Raw genomic sequence first — 13815 nt, 5'->3', positions numbered from 1 at the left:
CATAATTCTACAGCTGTAAGTTCAACTTTCATGATAAAGAGAGTGCACTACGGTACTTGTATTAGGTGACTTGAAAAATACCATTTCTTTTTTTTTTCCCACAGGGCAAATACTTCTAATCAAAAATAAATATAAAGTGAGCACTATACACTTTGTATTCTCTTTTGTAATTGAAATCAATATATTTGAAAACGTAGAAACATCCATAAATATTTAAATATATATTATTCTATTATTGTTTAACAGTACGATTAATCACGATATTACCTTTTTTAATGGCACAACAGCTCTAAAAAAAAAAAGCAAATACAGTACAATACTGTGTTAAACATAAACTACTATAAACTAAAGGAAAAGCAGCATTTTTCTTCTGCATGGTAAAGTTTCAAAGCTGTATTAAGTCAATGTTCAATTGTAAACTTTTGAAAGAACAACTGTAACATTTTGTTCAGCATTCTGACATTTCAGAGTTATGAACAACCTCCCTCCTTCCCAAGTTCCACAGCTTCCTCACCCAGATGCCCAAGAACACGGGGGTGGGGTGAGGTGGGGGGGAGAGGCTATGGGGACGCACACAGTCAACCCCAGAGGATTGCACAAGCAGCAGAAAGCTGACATATCCTAAATTTTGATTTGGTTTCTGGACTTGTCCTTCCCTCCTCCTCCACCCCCTAACACAATACCCCTCCTCCACCATCTAGCTTCTGATTTTTCTCAATCTTTTGTGCAACAAATAATAAAGAACGTTTTTTGTGACAATTGTGACTTTATTTCCTTTCATATATATATAGGGGGCGGGTAACTTTAAGAGAAACAAACACAACTCTCACACCGTACCCTGGCCAGTCATGAAACTGGCTTTCAAAGTTTCTCTGATGTGCAGCGTGCCCTACTGCGCTTTTCTAATGGCCCTGTTATCTGGCTGTGCGAAACTGGCCACCTGGCGAGTTGCCTCAACCTCCCATCCCACCATAAATGTCTCCCCCTTACTCTCTCACAGATATTGTGGAGCACACAACAAGCAGCAATTACAATTGGAATATTGGTTGTGCGGAGATTTAACAGAATCAGTAAACTCTGCCAGCACGCTTTCAAATATCCAAAAGCACATTCTACCATCATTCTGCACTTGCTCAGCCTGTAGGTGAACTGTGCCTTACTACTATCCAAGGTGCCTGTGTATGGCTTCATGAGCCATGTCATTAAGGGGTAGGCTGGGTATCCAAGGATAACTATAGGCATTTCAACAGCCCCAACGGTAATTTTCTGGTCTGGGAAGTAAGTTCCTTCCTGCAGCTGTTCAAACAGACCAGAGTTCCTGAAGATGCGAGCGGCATGCACCTTTCCCAACCATCCTACGCTGATGTTGGTGAAACGTCCCTTCTGATCCATCAGTGCTTGCAGCACTATGGAAAAGTACCCCTTGCGGTTTATGTACTGGCCACCCCGGTGTTCCGGGGCCAAGATAGGGATATGCGTTCCGTCTATTGCCCTGCCGCAGTTAGGGAACCCCAGCGCATTAAAGCCATCCACTATGGTCTGCACAGTTCCCAGAGTCACTACCCTTGATAGCAGCTGGTCAATGATTGCGTTGGCTACTTGCAGCACAGCAGCCCCCACAGTAGATTTGCCCACTCCAAACTGATTCCCGACTGTCGGGTAGCTGTCAGGCATTGCAAGCTTCCACAGGGCTATGACCACTCGCTTCTCAACTGTGAGGGCTGCTCTCATTTTGGTGTCTTTGCGCTTCAGGGCAGGGGACAGCAAGTCACAAAGTTCCATGAAAGTGGCCCTATGCATACGAAAGTTTCTCAGCCACTGGGAATCATCCCAGACCTGCAACACTATGTGGTCCCACCAGTCTGTGCTTGTCTCCTGGGGCCAGAATTGGCGTTCCACGGCATGAACCTGGCCCAACCCCACCATGATCTCCCAATCGCCACATGCCATGCTTCTAGGAACGTCTGTGTCCGTGTCTCATTACTATCATAATCATGCTGTTGTCGCATCCTTGCCTGTTTTTGCAGGTACTGCACATACTGCTGGATAAAGTTCAATGTATTTACAATGGTCAAAACTGCAGTGGAGATCTGAGCGGGCTCCATGGCTATGGCGCCTGCATGGGTAATCCTGGAAAAAGGGCGCGAAATGTAGGAGAGCAGAGTGGCAGCGGAAGCTGTACTGTTTGGTTCACAGTAGCCAAACTAAAGCAGGAAATGGTTGTTTTCTGTAGCTTTCACGGAGGTGGAAGCCCAGGACAGACAACATGGAGAAGCTCAGAAGCACGGCAATAGCAGGAGAGCAGAGTTGGCAGTGGAAGCTGTGCTGCTTGGTTCACAATGGCCGAGCAGAGTTGGCAGCGTAAGCGTTCGATGAAGGAGAGAGAAGTAGATAGTAAAGATTACATAGGAAGATGAGAGGAAATGAGAGGTGGATTCATGGTAGCAGGAGAGCAGCGGTGCACCGTCTGCTGAAAGCAGTATGGTGTCTGCACACCAAAAAGGCACGAAAAGATTGTCTGTCGTAGCTTTCTGATGACACACACCCAGAAGCACCCATGAGAATGTTTTTGCCCTATCATGCACTGGGAGCTTAACCCAGAATTCCAGTGGGCGGCGGAAACTGTGGGATAGCTACTCTCAGTGCACCACTCTGACATTCGATGCTAGCCTTGTTACTGTGGATGCACTCTGCTGAATTCACGCTCTCTAGTGGGGACACAGAAGACTGAATGTATAAAATAGCTTCTGAATATTCAAATAGAATAATTTCGAAATAATTTTGTACTGTAGATGTACCCTAAATTAAAGGTGCATCCCACAGACTGGAGATCCCAGAAGACATCAGTGTACTTAAGCAGTTGGCTAACATGATGATAAAACATTTTTGTTTTTTAAATTTCTCTTGTTTTTAGTAACCCTAATTTATACACAGATGAACTTCATTTATTTACAAAGTTAATGTATTTAAAATGTAATAGGGGCCAAATCATCTTTAGCACAAGATATGCTTTTGCTGTTGTTTTTCCCAATTCTTTAGCATAAATAGACCTATTTTAAATGCTTTTCCAGTTTTTGTGTAGCCATTATTTTTACTTCCTTAACATGTTACTATTTTTCGTAATAAATATAGTACTTGACTGTTAAAACAGTCATTCACAATCTTCTTTCAAAAGATGTATTGCTCCCCCCCACTGAGTACTCTGTTTTAGCAAGAAAGTTAGCAACAGAATTTTTATCCAAGCTCTTTAGAGTTAATTTACTTGTGCTTGGAGACAAAGGTAGAAACCTGTTTAGATGTGTTCAGTTAATTTTAAACCTTTGTAACATAACCAGACATAATATATATTGTTATTTTTAAAGATTTTGGTTATAACATACTTATAACTATATTTTAACATTTGATAAAGGCAAAACCAAGTTTATAAACAACTAAAAAAAGTTACGAGTTTATCAATATTACCTTTGGACTAATGTTGAGGGTTTTCCCATAAAGTTTTTTCCTTTGAACAAAAAGCATTTTATTAAATCAAAGGAAAAAAAATATTTTCATTTGTGTTATTTATTAAAGCAGAAATATATGTATGTATATTTATAACAAATGTTTTCGAACTGTGCAAACAAATTAAATTTGGTGTTATGATTGTTATGACTGAACCATAAGAAAATAGTGTGATACCATTTATGTTAAGAAAGGATTTTTTTATAATTGAGTGTAAAATTTGCGTTTTTTGGAACAAAATTAAACCAAAAATTAGGCGTGTCCCATAACATGCGACAACATAGGACAAAACATATAGGAAAAACTTACAATCGAAGATGAATGTTACCAAAATTATATTATATTGTAACAAAAGGCAATAAGAGCTTAAAGTTATTAAGGAAATGCATTTTAGAAAACAAAAGTTAAAAAAATTAAACATTTAATTAGGCATGTTATTTGTTACTGTTTTATTTAAAATGTTTAATAAGAACTGATAAAATTGCTAAGTTATTGGCCCACTTTATTGTATGTATTTAATTAACTTAAGTTACTTTACATTACTTTTTATTACATTTACCTTAAGAATAGGGCGTTGATTAATCGCAGTTAATTCATGCGATTAACTAAAAAAAATCATGATTAATCACAGTTTTAATCGCACTGTTAAACAATAGAATACAATTGAAATTTATTAAATATTTTGGATTTTTTTCTACACTTTCAAATATATTGATTTCTATTAAAACACAGAATACAAAGTACATGGTGCTCACCTTATATTATTTTTATTACAAATATTTGCACTGTAAAAATGATAAAAGAAATAGTATTTTTCAATTCACCTCATACAAGTCATACAGGGGGTTGGACACCTCATACAGGGGGTTGGACTAGATGACCTCTTGAGCTCCCTTCCAACCCTGATATTCTATGATTCTATGATTCTAAGTACTGTAGTGCAATCTCTTCATTGTGTAAGTGTAACTTACAAATGCAGATTGATGAGGTGTGGACCATGGACAAAAAGCATGGATCAGGTGTGGAGCATGCTTTCAAAATTTTTAAAAGAGTAACACTCCAGTATGGAAACTATAGCACCCGAACCACCAGAAAAGAAAATCAACCTTCTGCTGGTGGTATCTGACTCAGGTGATAAAAATGAGCATGCATCAATTCGCACTGCTTTGGATCATTATTGAAGATCATTTTGGATCATTATTGAAGAGAACTCATCAGCTGCATGGAAAAGCATGTGCTCTGGGGTGATTGAAGATGTCTGTGTGCAAAAAAAGGGAAGGAGAATCCAGGGAACTACTGACCTGTCAGCATCACTTCAGTCCCTGGAAAAATCATGGAGCAGGTTCTCAAGGAATCCATTTTGAAGCACTTGGAGGAGAGGAAAGTGATCAGGAACAGTCAACATGGATTCACCAAGGGAAAGTCATGCCTGACCAACCTGATTGTCTTCTATGACAAGACAATGGGCTCTGTGAATATGGGGAAAGTGGTGGATGTGATAATTCTTGACTTTAGCAAAGCTTTTGATATGGCCTCCCACAGTATTCTTGCCAGCAAATTAAAAAAGTATGGACTGGATGAATGGACTATAAGGTTGATAGAAAGCTGGCTAAATTGTCAGGCTCAACGGGTAGTGATCAACAGCTTGATGTCTAGTTGGCAGCTGGTATCAAGCATAGTGCCCCAGGGGTCGGTCTTGGGGCTGGTTTTGTTCAACATCTTTATTAATGATCTGCATGATGGAATGAATTGCACTCTCAGCAAGTTTGCAGATGACACGAAGCTGGAGGGAGAGGCAGATACGCTGGAGGGTAGGGATAGGGTCCAGAGTGACCTAGACAAATTGGAGGATTGGGCCAAAAGAAATCTGATGAGGTTCAACAAGGATAAGTGCAGAGTCCTGCACTTAGGACAGAAGAATCCCATGCACCGCTATAGGCTGGGGACCGACTGGCTAAGCAGCAGTTCTTCAGAAAAAAGGACCTGGGGATAACAGTGGACGAGACGCTGCATATGAGTCAGCACTCAGCATATGAGTCAGCAGTGTGCCCTTGTTACTAAGAAGGCCGATGGAACATTGGGCTGCATTAGTAGGAGCATTGCCAGCAGATCAAGGGAAGTGATTATTCCCCTCTATTCGGCACTGGTGAGACCACATCTGGAGTATTGTGTCCAGTTTTGGGTCCCCGCCACAAAAAGGATGTGGACAAATTGGAGAGAGTCCAGCAAAGGGCACCAAAAATTATCAAGGGGCTGGCACACATGACTTACGAAGAGAGGCTGAGGGAACTGGGCTTGTTTAGTCTGCAGAAGAGAAGAGTAAAGGGGGTTTGATAGCAGCCTTCAACTACCTGAAGGGGGGTTCCAAAGAGGATGGAGCTCAGCTGTTCTCAGTGGTGGCAGATGACAGAACAAGAAGCAATGGTCTCAAGAGGCAGTGCGGGAGGTCTAGGTTGGATATTAGGAAACACTATTTCACTAGGAGGGTGGTGAAGCACTGGAATGGGTTATGTAGGGAGGTGGTGGAATCTCCATCCTTAGCGGTTTTTAAGGCCCAGCTTGACAAAGCCCTGGCTGGGATGATTTAGTTGGTGGTGTTCCTGCTTTGAGCTGGGGGTTGGACGAGATGACCTCCTGAGGTCTCTTCCAACTCAATACAGCGGCGCATAGACAATCCAGGAAGTTTTTGGAAAGCGTAGGGGACAATTTCCTGGCGCAAGTGCTAGAGGAGCCAACTAGGGGGGGCGCTTTTCTTGACCTGCTGCTCACAAACCGGGTAGAATTAGTGGGGGAAGCAAAAGTGGATGGGAATCTGGGAGGCAGTGACCATGAGTTGGTTGAGTTCAGGATCCTGACGCAGGGAAGAAAGGTAAGCAGCAGGATACGGACCCTGGACTTCAGGAAAGCAGACTTCGACTCCCTCAGGGAACGGATAGCCAGGATCCCCTGGGGGACTAACTTGAAGGGGAAAGGAGTCCAGGAGAGCTGGCTGTATTTCAAGGAATCCCTGTTGAGGTTACAGGGACAAACCATCCCGATGAGTCGAAAGAATAGTAAATATGGCAGGCGACCAGCTTGGCTTAACGGTGAAATCCTAGCGGATCTTAAACATAAAAAAGAAGCTTACAAGAAGTGGAAGGTTGGACATATGACCAGGGAAGAGTATAAAAATATTGCTCGGGCATGTAGGAATGTTATCAGGAGGGCCAAATCGCACCTGGAGCTGCAGCTAGCCAGAGATGTCAAGAGTAACAAGAAGGGTTTCTTCAGGTATGTTGGCAACAAGAAGAAAGCCAAGGAATGTGTGGGCCCCTTACTGAATGAGGGAGGCAACCTAGTGACAGAGGATGTGGAAAAAGCTAATGTACTCAATGCTTTTTTTGCCTCTGTTTTCACTAACAAGGTCAGCTCCCAGACTGCTGCGCTGGGCATCACAAAATGGGGAAGAGATGGCCAGACCTCTGTGGAGATAGAGGTGGTTAGGGACTATTTAGAAAAGCTGGACGTGCACAAGTCCATGGGGCCAGACGAATTGCATCCGAGAGTGCTGAAGGAATTGGCGGCTGTGATTGCAGAGCCATTGGCCATTATCTTTGAAAACTCGTGGGGAACCGGGGAAGTCCCGGATGACTGGAAAAAGGCTAATGTAGTGCCAATCTTTAAAAAAGGGAAGAAGGAGGATCCTGGGAACTACAGGCCAGTCAGCCTCACTTCAGTCCCTGGAAAAATCATGGAGCAGGTCCTCAAAGAATCAATCCTGAAGCACTTGCATGAGAGGAAAGTGATCAGGAACAGCCAGCATGGATTCACCAAGGGAAGGTCATGCCTGACTAATTTAATTGCCTTCTATGATGAGATTACTGGTTCTGTGGATGAAGGAAAAGCAGTGGATGTATTGTTTCTTGACTTTAGCAAAGCTTTTGACACGGTCTCCCACAGTATTCTTGTCAGCAAGTTAAGGAAGTATGGGCTGGATGAATGCACTACAAGGTGGGTAGAAAGCTGGCTAGATTGTCGGGCTCAACGGGTAGTGATCAATGGCTCCATATCTAGTTGGCAGCCGGTATCAAGTGGAGTACCCCAAGGGTCGGTCCTGGGGCCGGTTTTGTTCAATATCTTCATAAATGATCTGGAGGATGGTGTGGATTGCACTCTCAGCAAATTTGCGGATGATACTAAACTGGGAGGAGTGGTAGATACGCTGGAGGGGAGGGATAGGATACAGAAAGACCTAGACAAATTGGAGGATTGGGCCAAAAGAAATCTGATGAGGTTTAATAAGGATAAGTGCAGGGTCCTGCACTTAGGACGGAAGAACCCAATGCACAGCTACAGACTAGGGACCGAATGGCTAGGCAGCAGTTCTGCGGAAAAAGACCTAGGGGTGACAGTGGACGAGAAGCTGGATATGAGCCAGCAGTGTGCCCTTGTTGCCAAGAAGGCCAATGGCATTTTGGGATGTATAAGTAGGGGCATAGCGAGCAGATCGAGGGACGTGATCGTTCCCCTCTGTTCGACATTGGTGAGGCCTCATCTGGAGTACTGTGTCCAGTTTTGGGCCCCACACTTCAAGAAGGATGTGGATAAATTGGAGAGAGTCCAGCGAAGGGCAACAAAAATGATTAGGGGACTGGAACACATGAGTTATGAGGAGAGGCTGAGGGAGCTGGGATTGTTTAGCCTGCAAAAGAGAAGAATGAGGGGGGATTTGATAGCTGCTTTCAACTACCTGAAAGGGGGTTCCAAAGAGGATGGCTCTAGACTGTTCTCAATGGTAGCAGATGACAGAACGAGGAGTAATGGTCTCAAGTTGCAGTGGGGAAGGTTTAGATTGGATATTAGGAAAAACTTTTTCACTAAGAGGGTGGTGAAACACTGGAATGCATTACCTAGGGAGGTGGTAGAATCTCCTTCCTTAGAGGTTTTTAAGGTCAGGCTTGACAAAGCCCTGGCTGGGATGATTTAACTGGGAATTGGTCCTGCTTTGAGCAGGGGGTTGGACTAGATGACCTTCTGAGGTCCCTTCCAACCCTGATATTCTATGATTCTATGAACTCTAATCTTCTATGATTCTATGATATTTTCAGGTTGGGAGACTCTGTCTTGGGAAGCAGTGACTCTGAAAAAGATTTGGGAGTCATCGAGGATAATCACCTGAACATGAGCTTCCAGTGTTTAATATGCTTCATGTATGTTTTATTAAAGAAAAGGGCTTTACTGGATTCTTCAGTTGTAAGGTTTGGTTTATCACTGTTGGATAACTCCAGAACAGTGAAATTCATTTTACATAAACTTTTGAGGCACACATTTGCTCACAATTAAATAATCACTAAAAACATCACCTTCAGAAACAAAATCCCAAACAAACCTTTAACTTCTAGTCTAAAAACAACGCTGAGAAATTTTACCCCAAAATAATAATTTTAGGAAAGTTATAATACAGTGTAAATTCCTGTAAATGGATGCTTAAAATATAAATCTCACCTCAATTCTAAGTGCATCATAATATTGTGACATCTCAAATATCTTTAACCCTTTTAATTTAATATGTCTCAAGTAGTTTTTATTAAGGAAAAGGGCTTTACTGGATGTTCTGATTATGTTGTGTTTACAATAGTCAGTGCACAATATGCCACAGTCTTATAGTAAGATGGATGTTAGGATGTTAGTAAGTAGGATGTTAGATGGGGTGGGATCTGAGTTACTACAGAGAATTCTTTCCTGGGTATCTGGCTGATGAATCTTGCCCACATGCTCAGGGTTCAGCTGATCACCATATTTGGGGTCTGGAAGGAATTTTCCTCCAGGACAGACTGGAAGAGGCCCTCGGGGGGGGAGGAAGGTTGCCTTCCTCTGTAGCATGGGGCACAGGTCACTTGCTGGAGGATTCTCTGCACCTTGAAGTCTTTAAACCATGATTTGAGGACTTCAATAGCTCAGACATAGGTGAGAGGTTTATTGCAGGAGTGGGTGGGTGAGAATCTGTGGCCTGCATTATGCAGGAGGTCAGACTAGATGTTCATAATGGTCCCTTCTGACCTTAATATCTATGAGTAACGATGGGATGACTGAAATCTACTTTTACAGTTTACAATTACTTTTGCTGCTTAGTCTCCATTTAGGCAATTGTTGGATTTGCAAAGGAACTTTCCCCTCTACATACAAAATCAGCATTTAAAAAATGGAACATTGCACATAACAATAATTTTGTTAATTGCAATATTTTTAATTTGCCTGAGTTGGAGTGGCTTGTTACTTGGTTTGTTTTTAGTTATCTCTGCACCGGCTTAAAAGCGTTTCTACATCATTTGCTAGAGGAAATTCTACTCTTGCTGAGCTGTCTTGCTGTAGATAGGGGGCACTCTTGCATCAGAGTTTAATCCCTACCACACAATAAATACTAAATGCCCATTTCTATTCATTTTGGTCATGTGAAGCATGTTGAATATTCTTTTCTGAGGCAGGGGATAGCTTTCAAAGTACTTTCATTTTATAACTTAAATTGATGTTTGAATATGTAGAGAACATTTTATTTACAGTAACCACTCTAATGGCGAAGTGACTGAAGCAATTGTTTTCGTTTTGAGGGGGCATCTGTGAAGCCTTACCTTTGATTCATAATATGCTGATAATCATAACATTTTATAGTTACAGATACCAAAATATTGCTTCCTTCTTGCGCGTCCCTGAGACGATTAACTACATAAATTCAGCTCAGGTGCTCAGATTCATAATTATGTTAGCATCCAGTGAAGATTATTTTTGTTACCCTTGTGAAAAGTGCTGTGTGATACTGACAGCTTTGCTAGCTAATGAGAAATAGCTGTTTTGTCCAAACTTGAGAATGTTGTCAGCAGAAAATATTATAATACACTAACACTGGAATGTAAAGGACTCTCTTGAAAACAGCCCTTAATGCCTCTCAACCATTAGGGTCCGCTGCTTTTGCAACCACATACTAACAATTTTGCATGATCCCGCTCTATTAAATTCACTATTAAAATATTAATGTTCTACAGGATAAATACAAAGGTAAAGTACACAATGGGACTCTGACCTCTGGTTTGGGCCTCCAGGTACTACTGTAACATAAATAGCAATAATTAGCATATATCTATCCACTGAGAGTCTAGAATAAGAATGGGCAGGACTGGTGTTTTAAAGGGGGGAATGGTGGCCTATCATGAATCAATGGAAAATGTAGGAAGCTATCATGTAGACAGCAGTCAATCCTTTCACTCAGTCCAGGCCAGGACACAGGGAGATTTGCTAGGATGTGTAAGTCACTTAGGAGCTTAAGGCTATATGTGGAAGCCTCAATTAAGAATGTCCTTTATATTCCCTGTAAGCAAGTACTATTTCTTCCCTTTCACAAGAGAGAGAACAGGATGGATGAACCTCAAAAGGTTCCATGCAGATAAACACCCCAAAGGTTAGATGCTCATTCTGATGCATGGTGGTTGTCCAGAAATGTCCAGTTTTGTTTTTGATAACTAGATAACCTTAGAGCAGTGTTCCCAAGTAAGGTTGCCAGCTTTCTACTAGCACAAAACCAAACACCCTTGATCCGCCCCTTGACCTGCCCCTCCTCTGAGGCCCTGCCTCACTCCTTCTCGAAGGCCCCGCCCCCCCACTCATTCCTTCCTCCTCATTCCATCCCCCACTCCCGCTGTTGCTCACGCTCCCTCTCACTCACTCATTTTTACCTGGCTGGCTCAGGGGGTTTGGGTGCTGGAGGGGGTGCGGGCTCCAGTTGGGGCCGTGGGGTGGGGTCAGGGTGAGTTCAGGAGGAGTTCAGGGGACTCTGGGCTGAGGCAGTGGGTTGGATTGTGAAAGGGGGTGAGGGCTCTGTCTGGGGTTGTGGGCTCTGGGGTGGAGCCAGGGATGAGAGGTTTGGGGTGCAGAAGGGGGCTCCAGGCTGAGGCAGGGGACTGGGGTCCCGGGGAGTAAGGGCTCTGTCTGGGCATGAGGGATTTGGGGTACAGGAGGAGGCTCTGGGCTGGGGCAGCGTGTTGAGGTACAGGGGAGTGAGGGCTCTGTCTGGGGGTGGGGATGGGGATGAGAGGTTTGGGGTGCAGGGGGGGTGCTCGAGGGTGGGAGGGGGCTCCGGGATGGGGCAGAGGGTTGGGGCACCGGGGAGGTGAGGGCTCTGCATGGGGGTGTGGACTCTGGGGTTGGGCCAGGGATGAGGGGTTTGGGATGCAGGAGGGGACTCCAGGTTGGGACCCAGGGGTTCAGAGGGTGGGACGGGGATCAGGGCTGGGGCACGGGACAGGGTCCAGGGTGCAGGCTCTGGGTGGCGCTTACCTCAATCAGCTCCCAGAAGTAGTGGCATGTCCCCCCGTGGCTCCTATGTGGAGATGTGGACAGGCGGCTCTGCGCGCTGCCCCGTCCTCAGGCACAGCCCCCACAGCTCCCATTGGCTGCAGTTCCCAAAGGGCGCAGTGACCACAGGGTGCTCATTTATCCCAAACTTCCTTTCAATAAGTGTTTATCATTTGGATCCAGCAAATGATCTGTAACATTTTTGTTCCAAGAACGTAAGATGTTTAATATTACTCCTAGGTTTTTTTAAAAAAAGTTATTGACCTACTTTTCATAGTTACAATCTTTATTTGTAGTTTGGGCTTGTAGTTCAACTTGCCACTCTTGCCACTAAACTATAGACGCTGTGGAGAAGTTTTTTGAGACTGGAGGATGTAGGCCAGTTGCTAAAAAGTACTGATATAGACATCAGAAGGGCAGAGTTCTAGTCCTACTACAGGCAATAAATCATGATATGATCATGTACATGTAGCTAACACTGTCTATAAATAATGACAGGTTTCAGAGTAACAGCCGTGTTAGTCTGTATTTGCAAAAAGAAAAGGAGTACTTGTGGCACCTTAGAGACTAACCAATTTATTTGAGCATAAGCTTTCGTGAGCTACAGCTCACTTCATCGAATGCATCTGATGAAGTGAGCTGTAGCTCACAAAAGCTTATGCTCAAATAAATTGGTTAGTCTCTAAGGTGCCACAAGTACTCCTTTTCTTTTTACTGTCTATAAAATTAGGATAACGATACCTTCCCACCTTTAGTAAAGTGCACTGAACTCCTTGAATCATAGAAAATTAGGGTTGGAAGAGACCTCAGGAGGTCATCTAGTCCAATCCCCTGCTCAACGCAGGACCAACACCAACTAAATCATCCCAGCCAGGGCGCTGTCAAGCTGAGCCTTAAAAACTGCTAAGGATGGAGATTCCACCAACTCCCTAGGTAACCCATTCCAGTGCTTCACCACCCTCCTAGTGAAATAGTGTTTCCTAATATCCAACCTAGACCTCCCCCACTGCAACTTGAGACTATTGCTTCTTGTTCTGTCATTTGGCACCACTGAGAACAGCTGAGCTCCATCCTCTTTGGAACCCCCCTTCAGGGAGTTGAAGGCTGCTATCAAATCTCCCCTCACTCTTCTCTTCTGCAGACTAAATAACCCCAGTTCCCTCAGCCTCTCCTCATGAGTCATGTGCCCCAGCCCCCTAATCATTTTCATTGTCCTCCTCTGGAATCTCCCCAATTTGTCCACATCCCTTCTGTAGTGGGGGGGCCAAAACTGGACACAATGCCTCACCAGTGCCGAGTAGAGCGGAATAATCACTTCCCTTGATCTGCTGGCAATGCTCCTACTAATGAAGCCCAATATACCATTAGCCTTCTTAGCAACAAGGGCACACTACTGACTCATATCCAGCTTCTCGTTCACCGTAATCCCCAGGTCCTTTTCTGAAGAACTGCTGCTTAGTCAGTTGGTCCCCAGCCTGTAGCAGTGCATGGGATTCTTCCTTCCTAAGTGCAGGACTCTGCACTTGTCCTTGTTGAACCTCATCAGATTTCTTTTGGCCCAATCCTCCAATTTGTTTAGGTCACTCTGGACCCTATCCCTACCCTCCAGCGTATCTGCCTCTCCCTCCAGCTTAGTGTCATCTGCAAACTTGCTGAGGGTGCAATTCATTCCATCATGCAGATCATTAATAAAGATGTAGAACAAAACCAGCCCCAAGACTGACCCCTGGGGCACTCTGCTTGATATCAGCTACCAACTAGACATTGATCACTACCCATTGAGCCTGATGATCTAGCCAGCTTTCTATCCACCTTATAATCCATTCATCCAATCCATACTTCTTTAACTTGCTGGCAAGAATGTCAAGATCATTGTGGGGGAGGTTTAGATTGGATATTAGGAAAAACTTTTTCATTAAGAGGGTGGTGAAACACTGGAATGCGTTACCTAGGGAGGTGGTAGAATCTCCTTCCTTAGAGGTTTTTAAG

The 13815-nt window shown here is 43.7% G+C and overlaps 1 protein-coding gene across 1 annotated transcript in view; it reads left to right on the top strand.

Annotated features, from left to right (window-relative positions):
* The window catches only part of TENT4A (terminal nucleotidyltransferase 4A), a 148802-nt gene that overhangs the window by 133803 nt on the left and 1184 nt on the right, over window positions 1-13815 (top strand). The gene's annotated exons all lie outside the window — the stretch shown is intronic.

This window comes from Lepidochelys kempii, chromosome 2 (genome assembly GCF_965140265.1).
Source record: "Lepidochelys kempii isolate rLepKem1 chromosome 2, rLepKem1.hap2, whole genome shotgun sequence".
Classification (NCBI taxonomy): domain Eukaryota; kingdom Metazoa; phylum Chordata; order Testudines; family Cheloniidae; genus Lepidochelys; species Lepidochelys kempii.
Note: the sequence above shows the minus strand (reverse complement) of the source record. Positions and strands in the feature narration are given on the sequence as shown.